Raw genomic sequence first — 16,766 nt, forward strand, 5'->3', positions numbered from 1 at the left:
TTGGAAAGTAGGCAGGGGCTGTTGCTTCAGGCTCCGGAGCAGGGGCCATGGTTTTCCTGGGTGAAGTACCCTCACACAACAGGGAGAATAGCAGGCTTTTTCCCCAGGCCTGAAGACAGGCAGAAATCTTGGAGCTTCCCCTCCTCACGCAGCCCATCTAGTTTCTCAGATGACAATTTTTGGAATCTCAACCTCCCATTCTTATGGTCCATATCCAGACACCAAATGTGATTTAGAATCTAGGTTATCAAATTTTAATTTTAGGGCTCTGCTTCTTTTGAAATGCATACCCCTCTGCTCCCTCTTCTTCTTGAAATGCCATTCATCACCACAGGAGAGGCTCTGAAATTGACAGTCCCACAACTCAGGCTATGAGAGTGATTATAATTCACATCTGGATTTCACCTGCATTGATATGTGCATCAAAAAGTTAATCCCAGCCCCACTCTTTGATTATCTCATCAACCACATCGCCTTTCTGAGATTTTCCCAGGCCCCTTCTTTGTGGTCTGTCACTAAATCAAAGAGCCCCCTTTGAGGTGTACAGGGAGATCCTCTCTCTCCTCCAGTGTTTTCCACCCAGCTCACAGGAATGCAGAAATACACAAATCTTTCTGGGGGGATTCCTCTACCTCCTCATGTATTCACCATACATGCACAAGCAACCCAAAACGGGTCCGCCATGCAATGTACTATTACATGCAGACTTGCACTCAGTGTATGTACACAGCCCATTGCACTGTTACCTTCATGTATTGTGCCACCACAGACACAAATACACAGCACACACATTCACACTGGGCGCACTGCTCAGTGCTGTAGCCTATCTGTTTTGTGCCATATGCAAGCACAGCTACAGTCAGGGCACACATTTACCATTCACACGCTACACAACACTACACCCTTCATGTACTGTACACCTCACTGGTACACATACACACAGTACATGCACTCACAATGCACACACTGCACTGCTCTATCCCTGGATTGTAGCATTCGCACCTAACAAAGAGGGGGACAGGGAGGGCTGTTTAACAGGGTCCAGCGTACGTGCCCTGACGATAGTGAACCAAAAACAGAGTACGCAGTTCCCCAGTATTAAAAATTGACAGATGAAACCAAGTGAGTGAAGGCACAGAGGAGGGGAATCCTCCTTGTTGGAACTAGAGTCCTCACACACCCAGCAAGCTAGGTGTCATGCTTCACAATATGGGTTCACTCCTCGTCGGGTCGGCGGTGCAATACCCGACGGGCACCCATAAAGGGGCTATTTAGCGGAGATCTTTTGTTCCTGCCATATGGTGCCGTGGGTATGAGGGCCCTAGGGAAAGAAAGGGGAATGTGTAGATGTGTGCGGGTAGGTAAAAAAGGTTGGGTTGTCCACAACGGAATTTTTAATAGAGTAGTAACCCACCTTACTAAAAGCAAACTGAGCGGCTGCTCTCTGGCTTAAGGGTCCTGGGGAGCAAGACCCTACTCTATATCAGTGGTCGACATGTTTCACGCAATGTGTTCTAAGCGATACAGTCCATTTTATCAGGACAAAATAACTATCTACATTAAGTGGTAAGGGTTGAGAGTGCCTGCCCACCACTCAATCAGTCTGCAAGCACAGAGTCCTACCAAGGCTAGTGGATCCCCCTGTGCATTTAGTGGACAGATGAAGAATGTCTTGGTTTCTTCTTTTTCCCTACAAAATGTGTTGTGGCCGAGTGTGTGTGGAGAGGGAAACATCGTTTACCACGAAGCCATTACAACACGGTAAGGTTACATTTTGGTTTTAACAACGCAAGTCGGTATATCGACTTGCTCTGGAGGGTGCTCTAGACTAAGGAATAGAGTGAATTACTATTCCAACACCTTCCCTACTGTACGTAGACTGGAGTTGGAATAGTAATTCACACTATTCCTAAATCCAGCGCCCTCCAGCGCAAGTCGATGTAACTACTTGTGTTGTCAAAACTGCAATGTAACATATCCCGTTGTGATGGTACGCGTTGTATCATCATACATTTGTGTGGAGAGTCACCTAAAATGGTAAACTTGTCATTAGAGTAAGCAGGGGTGCCACTCATGGTGTATCTGTAGATGATGCAGCTGGTTTTGAAAGTGGTGCTGGCTGGCATGGGGAACCCATGGAGTTCCGTCAGTGTGTGGTCAAGTGGCCCTATTTATTCAGGTCCTAATGGGGCGTGCTGCCTTTTGTAGGAATCGCTCAATGGTCTTTGGCTTCCCATATACATAGTGCAAGGAAAGGTGTGTGGTACAAATGATTTTTGGGTAAGAAAGATATAAAGGCAAAAAAACTGTTGAAAAGTGCTTGACTTCTACTGAATATGCAAACACAACAGGTGATGGACCGAATGTGGATCAATGTCACACACTCACCCCAGTCCAAAGATCTGGGCCCAAATCCATCGTTTCTTTGCACTCCACACCACCCTGGGTTAGACAATGGCGATATGCAAATCAGCTCTGACCCTGTGCCCCATGGGAACAGTCCAGTCCGAACTACAAAAGCCATGTCCTTCCCAGAACGGAATCAAGCATCCGAGGACCGGACCGGTTTCGAGGTAACACCTCTCATCAGCCCGGCTAGCTTGACTCCAGTGGTGTGGAGTGCCTGGGACCCACGTCTGGGCATCCCCAGCGCACTTAGGGCGGAATATGCAAACACAACAGGTGATGGACCGAATGTGGATCAATGTCACACACTCACCCCAGTCCAAAGATCTGGGCCCAAATCCATCGTTTTTTTGCACTCCACACCACCCTGGGTTAGACAATGGCGATATGCAAATCAGCTCTGACCCTGTGCCCCATGGGAACAGTCCAGTCCGAACTACAAAAGCCATGTCCTTCCCAGAACGGAATCAAGCATCCGAGGACCGGACCGGTTTCGAGGTAACACCTCTCATCAGCCCGGCTAGCTTGACTCCAGTGGTGTGGAGTGCCTGGGACCCACGTCTGGGCATCCCCAGCGCACTTAGGGCGGAATATGCAAACACAACAGGTGATGGACCGAATGTGGATCAATGTCACACACTCACCCCAGTCCAAAGATCTGGGCCCAAATCCATCGTTTTTTTGCACTCCACACCACCCTGGGTTAGACAATGGCGATATGCAAATCAGCTCTGACCCTGTGCCCCATGGGAACAGTCCAGTCCGAACTACAAAAGCCATGTCCTTCCCAGAACGGAATCAAGCATCCGAGGACCGGACCGGTTTCGAGGTAACACCGCTCATCAGCCCGGCTAGCTTGACTCCAGTGGTGTGGAGTGCCTGGGACCCACGTCTGGGCATCCCCAGCGCACTTAGGGCGGAATATGCAAACACAACAGGTGATGGACCGAATGTGGATCAATGTCACACACTCACCCCAGTCCAAAGATCTGGGCCCAAATCCATCGTTTTTTTGCACTCCACACCACCCTGGGTTAGACAATGGCGATATGCAAATCAGCTCTGACCCTGTGCCCCATGGGAACAGTCCAGTCCTAACTACAAAAGCCATGTCCTTCCCAGAACGGAATCAAGCATCCGAGGACCGGACCGGTTTCGAGGTAACACCTCTCATCAGCCCGGCTAGCTTGACTCCAGTGGTGTGGAGTGCCTGGGACCCACGTCTGGGCATCCCCAGCGCACTTAGGGCGGAATATGCAAACACAACAGGTGATGGACTGAATGTGGATCAATGTCACACACTCACCCCAGTCCAAAGATCTGGGCCCAAATCCATCGTTTTTTTGCACTCCACACCACCCTGGGTTAGACAATGGCGATATGCAAATCAGCTCTGACCCTGTGCCCCATGGGAACAGTCCAGTCCGAACTACAAAAGCCATGTCCTTCCCAGAACGGAATCAAGCATCCGAGGACCGGACCGGTTTCGAGGTAACACCTCTCATCAGCCCGGCTAGCTTGACTCCAGTGGTGTGGAGTGCCTGGGACCCACGTCTGGGCATCCCCAGCGCACTTAGGGCGGAATATGCAAACACAACAGGTGATGGACCGAATGTGGATCAATGTCACACACTCACCCCAGTCCAAAGATCTGGGCCCACATCCATCGTTTTTTTGCACTCCACACCACCCTGGGTTAGACAATGGCGATATGCAAATCAGCTCTGACCCTGTGCCCCATGGGAACAGTCCAGTCCGAACTACAAAAGCCATGTCCTTCCCAGAACGGAATCAAGCATCCGAGGACCGGACCGGTTTTGAGGTAACACCTCTCATCAGCCCGGCTAGCTTGACTCCAGTGGTGTGGAGTGCCTGGGACCCAAGTCTGGGCATCCCCAGCGCACTTAGGGCGGAATATGCAAACACAACAGGTGATGGACCGAATGTGGATCAATGTCACACACTCACCCCAGTCCAAAGATCTGGGCCCAAATCCATCGTTGTTTTGCACTCCACACCACCCTGGGTTAGACAATGGCGATATGCAAATCAGCTCTGACCCTGTGCCCCATGGGAACAGTCCAGTCCGAACTACAAAAGCCATGTCCTTCCCAGAACGGAATCAAGCATCCGAGGACCGGACCGGTTTCGAGGTAACACCTCTCATCAGCCCGGCTAGCTTGACTCCAGTGGTGTGGAGTGCCTGGGACCCACGTCTGGGCATCCCCAGCGCACTTAGGGCGGAATATGCAAACACAACAGGTGATGGACCGGATGTGGATCAATGTCACACACTCACCCCAGTCCAAAGATCTGGGCCCAAATCCATCGTTTTTTTGCACTCCACACCACCCTGGGTTAGACAATGGCGATATGCAAATCAGCTCTGACCCTGTGCCCCATGGGAACAGTCCAGTCCGAACTACAAAAGTCATGTCCTTCCCAGAACGGAATCAAGCATCCGAGGACCGGACCGGTTTCGAGGTAACACAACTCATCAGCCCGGCTAGCTTGACTCCAGTGGTGTGGAGTGCCTGGGACCCACGTCTGGGCATCCCCAGCGCACTTAGGGCGGAATATGCAAACACAACAGGTGATGGACCGAATGTGGATCAATGTCACACACTCACCCCAGTCCAAAGATCTGGGCCCAAATCCATCGTTTTTTTGCACTCCACACCACCCTGGGTTAGACAATGGCGATATGCAAATCAGCTCTGACCCTGTGCCCCATGGGAACAGTCCAGTCCGAACTACAAAAGCCATGTCCTTCCCAGAACGGAATCAAGCATCCGAGGACCGGACCGGTTTCGAGGTAACACCTCTCATCAGCCCGGCTAGCTTGACTCCAGTGGTGTGGAGTGCCTGGGACCCACGTCTGGGCATCCCCAGCGCACTAAGGGCGGAATATGCAAACACAACAGGTGATGGACCGAATGTGGATCAATGTCACACACTCACCCCAGTCCAAAGATCTGGGCCCAAATCCATCGTTTTTTTGCACTCCACACCACCCTGGGTTAGACAATGGCGATATGCAAATCAGCTCTGACCCTGTGCCCCATGGGAACAGTCCAGTCCGAACTACAAAAGCCATGTCCTTCCCATAACGGAATCAAGCATCCGAGGACCGGACCGGTTTCGAGGTAACACCTCTCATCAGCCCGGCTAGCTTGACTCCAGTGGTGTGGAGTGCCTGGGACCCACGTCTGGGCATCCCCAGCGCACTTAGGGCGGAATATGCAAACACAACAGGTGATGGACTGAATGTGGATTAATGTCACACACTCACCCCAGTCCAAAGATCTGGGCCCAAATCCATCGTTTTTTTGCACTCCACACCACCCTGGGTTAGACAATGGCGATATGCAAATCAGCTCTGACCCTGTGCCCCATGGGAACAGTCCAGTCCGAACTACAAAAGCCATGTCCTTCCCAGAACGGAATCAAGCATCCGAGGACCGGACCGGTTTCGAGGTAACACCTCTCATCAGCCCGGCTAGCTTGACACCAGTGGTGTGGAGTGCCTGGGACCCACGTCTGGGCATCCCCAGCGCACTTAGGGCGGAATATGCAAACACAACAGGTGATGGACCGAATGTGGATCAATGTCACACACTCACCCCAGTCCAAAGATCTGGGCCCAAATCCATCGTTTTTTTGCACTCCACACCACCCTGGGTTAGACAATGGCGATATGCAAATCAGCTCTGACCCTGTGCCCCATGGGAACAGTCCAGTCCGAACTACAAAAGCCATGTCCTTCCCAGAACGGAATCAAGCATGCGAGGACCGGACCGGTTTCGAGGTAACACCTCTCATCAGCCCGGCTAGCTTGACTCCAGTAGTGTGGAGTGCCTGGGACCCACGTCTGGGCATCCCCAGCGCACTTAGGGCGGAATATGCAAACACAACAGGTGATGGACCGAATGTGGATTAATGTCACACACTCACCCCAGTCCAAAGATCTGGGCCCAAATCCATCTTTTTTTGCACTCCACACCACCCTGGGTTAGACAATGGCGATATGCAAATCAGCTCTGACCCTGTGCCCCATGGGAACAGTCCAGTCCGAACTACAAAAGCCATGTCCTTCCCAGAACGGAATCAAGCATCCGAGGACCGGACCGGTTTCGAGGTAACACCTCTCATCAGCCCGGCTAGCTTGACTCCAGTGGTGTGGAGTGCCTGGGACCCACGTCTGGGCATCCCCAGCGCACTTAGGGCGGAATATGCAAACACAACAGGTGATGGATCGAATGTGGATCAATGTCACACACTCACCCCAGTCCAAAGATCTGGGCCCAAATCCATCGTTTTTTTGCACTCCACACCACCCTGGGTTAGACAATGGCGATATGCAAATCAGCTCTGACCCTGTGCCCCATGGGAACAGTCCAGTCCGAACTACAAAAGCCATGTCCTTCCCAGAACGGAATCAAGCATCCGAGGACCGGACCGGTTTTGAGGTAACACCTCTCATCAGCCCGGCTAGCTTGACTCCAGTGGTGTGGAGTGCCTGGGACCCACGTCTGGGCATCCCCAGCGCACTTAGGGCGGAATATGCAAACACAACAGGTGATGGACCGAATGTGGATCAATGTCACACACTCACCCCAGTCCAAAGATCTGGGCCCAAATCCATCGTTGTTTTGCACTCCACACCACCCTGGGTTAGACAATGGCGATATGCAAATCAGCTCTGACCCTGTGCCCCATGGGAACAGTCCAGTCCGAACTACAAAAGCCATGTCCTTCCCAGAACGGAATCAAGCATCCGAGGACCGGACCGGTTTCGAGGTAACACCTCTCATCAGCCCGGCTAGCTTGACTCCAGTGGTGTGGAGTGCCTGGGACCCACGTCTGGGCATCCCCAGCGCACTTAGGGCGGAATATGCAAACACAACAGGTGATGGACCGGATGTGGATCAATGTCACACACTCACCCCAGTCCAAAGATCTGGGCCCAAATCCATCGTTTTTTTGCACTCCACACCACCCTGGGTTAGACAATGGCGATATGCAAATCAGCTCTGACCCTGTGCCCCATGGGAACAGTCCAGTCCGAACTACAAAAGTCATGTCCTTCCCAGAACGGAATCAAGCATCCGAGGACCGGACCGGTTTCGAGGTAACACCTCTCATCAGCCCGGCTAGCTTGACTCCAGTGGTGTGGAGTGCCTGGGACCCACGTCTGGGCATCCCCAGCGCACTTAGGGCGGAATATGCAAACACAACAGGTGATGGACCGAATGTGGATCAATGTCACACACTCACCCCAGTCCAAAGATCTGGGCCCAAATCCATCGTTTTTTTGCACTCCACACCACCCTGGGTTAGACAATGGCGATATGCAAATCAGCTCTGACCCTGTGCCCCATGGGAACAGTCCAGTCCGAACTACAAAAGCCATGTCCTTCCCAGAACGGAATCAAGCATCCGAGGACCGGACCGGTTTCGAGGTAACACCTCTCATCAGCCCGGCTAGCTTGACTCCAGTGGTGAGGAGTGCCTGGGACCCACGTCTGGGCATCCCCAGCGCACTAAGGGCGGAATATGCAAACACAACAGGTGATGGACCGAATGTGGATCAATGTCACACACTCACCCCAGTCCAAAGATCTGGGCCCAAATCCATCGTTTTTTTGCACTCCACACCACCCTGGGTTAGACAATGGCGATATGCAAATCAGCTCTGACCCTGTGCCCCATGGGAACAGTCCAGTCCGAACTACAAAAGCCATGTCCTTCCCATAACGGAATCAAGCATCCGAGGACCGGACCGGTTTCGAGGTAACACCTCTCATCAGCCCGGCTAGCTTGACTCCAGTGGTGTGGAGTGCCTGGGACCCACGTCTGGGCATCCCCAGCGCACTTAGGGCGGAATATGCAAACACAACAGGTGATGGACTGAATGTGGATTAATGTCACACACTCACCCCAGTCCAAAGATCTGGGCCCAAATCCATCGTTTTTTTGCACTCCACACCACCCTGGGTTAGACAATGGCGATATGCAAATCAGCTCTGACCCTGTGCCCCATGGGAACAGTCCAGTCCGAACTAAAAAAGCCATGTCCTTCCCAGAACGGAATCAAGCATCCGAGGACCGGACCGGTTTCGAGGTAACACCTCTCATCAGCCCGGCTAGCTTGACACCAGTGGTGTGGAGTGCCTGGGACCCACGTCTGGGCATCCCCAGCGCACTTAGGGCGGAATATGCAAACACAACAGGTGATGGACCGAATGTGGATCAATGTCACACACTCACCCCAGTCCAAAGATCTGGGCCCAAATCCATCGTTTTTTTGCACTCCACACCACCCTGGGTTAGACAATGGCGATATGCAAATCAGCTCTGACCCTGTGCCCCATGGGAACAGTCCAGTCCGAACTACAAAAGCCATGTCCTTCCCAGAACGGAATCAAGCATCCGAGGACCGGACCGGTTTCGAGGTAACACCTCTCATCAGCCCGGCTAGCTTGACTCCAGTGGTGTGGAGTGCCTGGGACCCACGTCTGGGCATCCCCAGCGCACTTAGGGCGGAATATGCAAACACAACAGGTGATGGACCGAATGTGGAATAATGTCACACACTCACCCCAGTCCAAAGATCTGGGCCCAAATCCATCTTTTTTTGCACTCCACACCACCCTGGGTTAGACAATGGCGATATGCAAATCAGCTCTGACCCTGTGCCCCATGGGAACAGTCCAGTCCGAACTACAAAAGCCATGTCCTTCCCAGAACGGAATCAAGCATCCGAGGACCGGACCGGTTTCGAGGTAACACCTCTCATCAGCCCGGCTAGCTTGACTCCAGTGGTGTGGAGTGCCTGGGACCCACGTCTGGGCATCCCCAGCGCACTTAGGGCGGAATATGCAAACACAACAGGTGATGGATCGAATGTGGATCAATGCCACACACTCACCCCAGTCCAAAGATCTGGGCCCAAATCCATCGTTTTTTTGCAAAGGACATGGCTTTTGTAGTTCGGACTGGACTGTTCCCATGGGGCACAGGGTCAGAGCTGATTTGCATATCGCCATTGTCTAACCCAGGGTGGTGTGGAGTGCAAAAAAACGATGGATTTGGGCCCAGATCTTTGGACTGGGGTGAATGTGTGACATTGATCCACATTCTGTCCATCACCTGTTTTGTTTGCAATACCGCCATAAGTGCGCTGGGGATGCTCAGACGTGGGTCCCAGGCACTCCACACCACTGGAGTCAAGCTAGCCGGGCTGATGAGAGGTGTTACCTCGAAACCGGTCCGGTCCTCGGATGCTTGATTCCGTTCTGGGAAGGACATGGCTTTTGTAGTTCGGACTGGACTGTTCCCATGGGGCACAGGGTCAGAGCTGATTTGCATATCGCCATTGTCTAACCCAGGGTGGTGTGGAGTGCAAAAAAACGATGGATTTGGGCCCAGATCTTTGGACTGGGGTGAATGTGTGACATTGATCCACATTCTGTCCATCACCTGTTTTGTTTGCAATACCGCCATAAGTGCGCTGGGGATGCTCAGACGTGGGTCCCAGGCACTCCACACCACTGGAGTCAAGCTAGCCGGGCTGATGAGAGGTGTTACCTCGAAACCGGTCCGGTCCTCGGATGCTTGATTCCGTTCTGGGAAGGACATGGCTTTTGTAGTTCAGACTGGACTGTTCCCATGGGGCACAGGGTCAGAGCTGATTTGCATATCGCCATTGTCTAACCCAGGGTGGTGTGGAGTGCAAAAAAACGATGGATTTGGGCCCAGATCTTTGGACTGGGGTGAATGTGTGACATTGATCCACATTCTGTCCATCACCTGTTTTGTTTGCAATACCGCCATAAGTGCGCTGGGGATGCTCAGACGTGGGTCCCAGGCACTCCATACCACTGGAGTCAAGCTAGCCGGGCTGATGAGAGGTGTTACCTCAAAACCGGTCCGGTCCTCGGATGCTTGATTCCGTTCTGGGAAGGACATGGCTTTTGTAGTTCGGACTGGACTGTTCCCATGGGGCACAGGGTCAGAGCTGATTTGCATATCGCCATTGTCTAACCCAGGGTGGTGTGGAGTGAAAAAAAACGATGGATTTGGGCCCAGATCTTTGGACTGGGGTGAATGTGTGACATTGATCCACATTCTGTCCATCACCTGTTTTGTTTGCAATACCGCCATAAGTGCGCTGGGGATGCTCAGACGTGGGTCCCAGGCACTCCACACCACTGGAGTCAAGCTAGCCGGGCTGATGAGAGGTGTTACCTCGAAACCGGTCCGGTCTTCGGATGCTTGATTCCGTTCTGCGAAGGACATGGCTTTTGTAGTTCGGACTGGACTGTTCCCATGGGGCACAGGGTCAGAGCTGATTTGCATATCGCCATTGTCTAACCCAGGGTGGTGTGGAGTGCAAAAAAACGATGGATTTGGGCCCAGATCTTTGGACTGGGGTGAATGTGTGACATTGATCCACATTCTGTCCATCACCTGTTTTGTTTGACTTCTACTGAAGGCATCTCTTAAGTGACTGTAAAATTAAGCAATGGGATCTAATGAGATAAATGTGGGTGTTGTTACCTTTACCTTTTTATTTCAAAGACTATAAAGCACAGGTGAGACCTGGAAAAGGGCAGCAGAGTGCTATACAATCAAAGCATTATTATTAAGGATTTATTTCTGACAGGAATTAGCATTCTGGTAGATTGTTAAATGTGAAACTTCTAAAATGCAAGGAAATATAAGCTAAAAGCTTTTAACGCAATATGCTCTTAACCATGGCTACAAGACCCATATCACCTTCCCCTACTGCAGCCTTTAACATTTATAACAGTAATTTTTTGTATAAACTTACAATTAGGTGGTTCCAGGATATATTTGCCCGCTCTCCTGGGCCTTGAAGTGCTGTATCAGGGCTGTGCCCTGTTTATAAACATGCATGCTAAATAATGTGATATTATTGAGAACATGTGATCAATACATTTATTGGTGATAACAAGTAGTTGAATAATAAAATACAATACAAAAATTCTTTACCTTAAAAGTATGTATACTGTGTAGCGATTTCTGGGTCAGAATGTAAAGCACTTTTCATGCATAGTGGAATAAATACAGGTCAAATGGGATACTGTCATTGTATTTTGGTTTTGATTTCCCCCTTGTCTTAGACGTAAAATTATATTTATAGGGCGTACCTTCCTTGTTCTATGCTTTTTTTCACCCCCACGTGCCCTCTGTGCTGCCTTCCCCTACCTCCTTTTTGCCTTAGCACCCTTCCCCAGTAATGAAATAAAACCACTCTGATAGCTGCCTTGTTGCACATGTTTTTCCCACTTTCAGCCATGTTGCTGAGTGCTAACTGTACAACATGGCTAGATAACATTGACAACGCCAATATCTTGCGTAGGCGCGATCTATTGGCATTGCCAATGTTTTCCCTCATTATCACATAAGTGTGATGTACAATGACCTCTGCTGTTTGATTTAATAAACTCTAATGTTGGTTCATGTGTAATAAGAATATCGGCCAAATATAAGGTTTACAGACTACTAACTTGCCTCTTGGTTCACTTATGTTAGGGCAGGGGGCATGAAAGTTTCCAAGTTCATGTTTAAAAACTAACACTTTTAATGAATGCCAAACATGTTCATGACTCGGCTTGTGTAGGAGCTCTCAGAGCCAAGCCAGACTCTTGGTTTGTCTCTTCATGTTAATTTGTTGGCTAGGCATTAGTGCTGCCATCTGAAGTGGGAAGCTGCCGCACTATGAACTCTCTATGATTGCAAGGGTCCAGGAGGAGAGGCCCCCTTTCTCTGCATCTCGCAGCTATTTTGGAGTGGTGCGAGGCCTAGGGGAGAGGACCAGTAGAACAGCAACGATGCCCTGGGACTTGGTGCAAACAAGGAATGTGGCACCAGTGGACTGCTGTTGTGGTGGTAAACTACACTAAATTATCAGTGTTCATTTTGCCCTAGTGCCACTGCACCTGCTGTACCAATAATACTGGAGAGGAACCGCCCTCCCTGGGACTCACATCTATGGTCCAGTGCTGAGAAGCCCTGGCGAGGGAAGTCTTGAGGAGGGAAACCCTGGGGAGGGGCCCACCATCTCCTGGCCTTCACAGCACTACACCGGGACTGTGAGGCCCAGGAGAAGTGCCTGTTACCTGGCCTTTGCAGCCCCGGGGAATTGCCCTTCCACTGTACCTTTTCACAGTCACAGCACAGTGCTTGGAGGCTCAGGAGAGGGGGCCCCCTTCTCTGGCCCTTTCAGCCCTGGAGCAGTACCCCTCCACTGCCCGCCCCTCCTCCCAGCTATAGTACAGTGCTTGGAGGCTCAGGAGAGGGGGCCCCCTTCTCTGGCCCTTTCAGCCCTGGAGCAGTACTCCAGGGCTGCCCGCCCCTCCTCCCAGCCATAGTACAGTGCTTTTAGTCTCAGGTGAAGGGGCCCCTTATCTGGCCCTTGCAGCCATGGTTTACTGCCTCTCTGCTGTCCCTTCTCACAGTCATAGTCAAGGCTTCTGGTATTATGCAGCAGGAGAGGGCCAAATTATAAGGTATTTTTGAGTAAATTATGCGGCAAGAAAAGGCAAATTATACAGCATAATGCGGCACACTTTGTAATAGTATTACTTCATTATTTTGTCATTCTTGAACATGGTAGCACTATCTGGGCATTGGTTGTACCTGATTAGTACAAGTTTAATACCTAAATATAACGATAAGCAACAGAAAGGTGACCAGTCCAGCTTTGCAATGGGCCTTCCACTGTGCGGCCACATGTATCCCTGCATTTTAAGTAACCTTTGAACCGTTTGAGCTAGAAAGAAAATAGCTTTTTCTGTAGATTAAGCAGCAGACAATGGATTATGTAGCAAATCCGTCAATTCTATAACTAAGCTAAAATCGCAGCGGCCACACAATTGCATAGTTCAAGTGTGCCTGCCTGGTCATAGAACAGTGCTTGTTGGCTCAAGAGATGAGGTTGTGGTATCTGTGGCCTTGCAATTATGATGTAGTGCAACTAAGGTTGCTACCTGGCGGTTTTCGGCACGATCTGTATTTGCTATTTTTAACATGTATCTGTACATATTTCAGATAGCAAAAATAAATAGAAAACACTTTTAAATGTGTTTCAAAACTGCATTAACGACCTCTGGCTACCAAATAAAGTAAACAGAGACAGGAAATTAATGCCACAAATGAATACTTTTGATGTTGTTTAAACTCCTATTTAAGTTCCTGTTCAACCCCTGTAGCATCTTATAGCAACAACAAATGGCAGTAATATTTTCTTTTGGCAGGGTTGCAAACCTAAGTGCTACTAGGCCTGAATGAGGGGGCTCCCTTCACCTGCAAGGATCATGGCCTGGAGGCCCAACGGATGGGGGCACCTGAGGTGAACCTCGGCCACTATGACTAAGTCAAACAACATTATAAAGCCCCCCAGGAGCCACACACATTCTGGATGCCTGGAAACGGCTAAAAAAAAGGTGTACAAGCCTTTCACCTTGTTTCTCAACCCCAGCACTGCCCTGCCCCTCACCACCCCCTCCCTAAAAGTTCACCACACCCTTGAAAGTTTCTTGTGCATGGCCCATAAACATCTTGCTTTCAAAAAGTAAATGGATGGAGGATTGGGCACAAGAGGAGCAAGCTGCATGATTAGAAACACATCTGAGATTTATGTGGACACTGCCATAGGGCCCCCTGTTAGTAAAGTGAGTGCGGGGCCCTGGGCAGCTGCCCACACTTCCCATGCCTAGGACCAGCCCTGCGCACATGAATTTGCCTCCTCTGGGGCTGACGAAGAGATCATCATTGAGATATTAAAATAAAAAGGGAAGGTGGTAAAGGAGTGCATGAGAAGCCTGTAATGAGATGGTAAGGTGCTACTCATTAGACAGAGAGTTGTGACATGTATAGAAAGAGGAAAAGCAATTGAGTGAATAACAACAATTGGAATGTCTAAGTGCACTTTTAACAGATACATAGAAGTAATGGAAATGGCACCAAAGTATTGGAGAGGAAGGTGTTAAGTCGTGGGCTTTAGGTCGACATACTTGATAAATAAGTGAGACACACCCTTAGGTATTGAAGTTAGAACTGGCCCGAGCATGTGCACCTGGGCCCTTTTATGAACAGGGTCACCTAACTTGTGACGCCTGTGATGGATGGGTTTGGGGTGCATGTGTGTCCAGCCCTTTAGAGAGTGGCTGGTAAACTAAGTGCCTGCTGAGACACTAGAATGTGTCTAGCAGGACACTACATTCCTCCCAACGTTTATTGAAGAAATGCAATAAACACCAATCCAACCTGTGGGGGTAAACAACAATCAAATAAACACCACAGGGTCTATCAGCCTCTATAATCGTGCAGAGGGAAGACAGCTTTCATGGAGCTGGTGACTCAGACTGCAGCAGAACATCTTCGCTTGCACTCATAATTTAAAATGAGTGGCACAGGTCACAAATTTAGCTTGGAGACATCAACCACACTCTGGCAGCCTACCAGTGGAAACCTGTCCATTGGCTTAAAGATTCTCCTCTCCGCTGATGTTGAGGATGATCTGTGGTAGGTCATAACAGTTCATAAACAGGGTGCTTCAAGAGTGTGGCTGGAGTTCATGGTAAAAGTTCACAAATGTGCTGCCTGATCAACTAAGCCTCCATTAGATGACCTTGCTGCATCCTGGAGTCCGTCAGTGGGGCACTGTGAAGTCCAACTCTCCCGACAAAGGGAGGCACTTCGTCTGGGTTGCCAAAGGATTTTGTGCTGCTGCGCTGGGGCTGCGTGTGTGCTTACGTGCAAGACCACCTATGAGCCAGTGCCTAGTCGCTCTCACAACCTCAGGGGTGGATGGATCTTGGTTGAAGGTATGTTATCTCTGCCGTAATTTGGATACAAGTCATGGTATCGGGTAGTTCCTCGTTCTTCTTGTCATTTGGCACGGCAACAGGTTTGATGCACTTGACACCGGCTGGCGTTTTGGCATGGCCAGCCATGTGGTGAATCTGGACAACATTTGGTAATGACTTGCCATGGTGGGTACAGGACTTCGTTTCTTGAGGCGATTACCTGGAATGGGGTGGCCAGGCGCTTCCAATTTCTTTTGGGAGGCATGTACATTCATGTGCTTGAATATCATGGGCTGCTGAGCCATCCGTGACAGTGGTGTGATGGACACGCTGAGAAACGGGAGCAAAGACTCTCGGTCTCCTGCTGGGCAGCCGCCAGGTCATTCTCGGGCTGTCACCACACTTTACTTGCTGGTGGTGTGCCGGGATACGGTCCTTCAGCAGCTCAAGTTTTCTTTAACGTCAGGCCCTGCCACTCACAACTTCCCCTCCTGAACTTTGTCAGTCATCAGATTCTTATTGTAGACCATCCGGTCACACTTCCATATTTCCTGCTGAGTGCAGAGGCATGCACATGGAAATGATGATGTGGTTGCCATTGAACCTGTACGACATATGGTGGCAACATGCTGGGAGACAGGATGTCAGGAGGGACTTTGCAGCCAGGTATCTTCATCTTGCAGAGTCTGTTCTTCACCAGTGGCTTCTGCGGTCGGGAGCAGGGATGCTGTCCGACTTAGACTGCCGACGTTCAGGGATGGACGGTCACACTGGCAAGCATTGGAGTGAGATGTGATTCATGCTACCTGCGGCTTACATTTGGTTCTCCCATTGAGCTGTCTCCAAGGATGTTCGTCCGCCTTGGTGGCTGTCTGGTGTCTACGGGTGCACTCTTGGCTTGTGGTAGTACGAATCCTCGTACTTCTCCTCTTGTTCTTTCCAGTGCACCTATATTCGTCCAATTCTTCGTAGGTGACAGGATTGTCATACTTCTTGGCGGTTCTTCCTCTGGGTGCAGTAGCATGCACCTTCTTCCAAACAGGCCAACAGGGCCTATCAACTTCAATGGTCTTTGGACCATGTGGGCGAGACTGCTAATTGCTCTTCTGTCCTCTTCTTCCTGGGTGCTGGGTGGCATCCAGCCACTTGTCAGTCACCTTCTTTGCTTCAGGGCGTCGTGCTTGTGCCTTGAACCTGCGCCATCGTGGTGCCTGCTCCTGCCTCCGTTCAGGCATGTTTGGCAGGGTCGGTCACTTTATGTGACATTCTCATTGATGGTCCCTTGGTGGCCATTCAGTGCTGGGGTGAGTGGCTGGCACTGACTCCTTCATGCAGCCATTCATTTTCTATGCACCCCAGTGAGTAATCGCTCAGTCTTTCTCATCATGGTTGCCACTATTCTCTTGTGCTTCCTGCCACTGACAACTGGGAGGTGTTCCTCCTCCTCTGTGAAGCACTAGCCTTTCTGCTTGTCTCTGGGGAGCACTAGTGGTGCTCATGCATAGTCTCTTCCAGGGTGCC

This window comes from Lissotriton vulgaris, chromosome 11 (genome assembly GCF_964263255.1).
Source record: "Lissotriton vulgaris chromosome 11, aLisVul1.2, whole genome shotgun sequence".
Lineage (NCBI taxonomy): Eukaryota > Metazoa > Chordata > Amphibia > Caudata > Salamandridae > Lissotriton > Lissotriton vulgaris.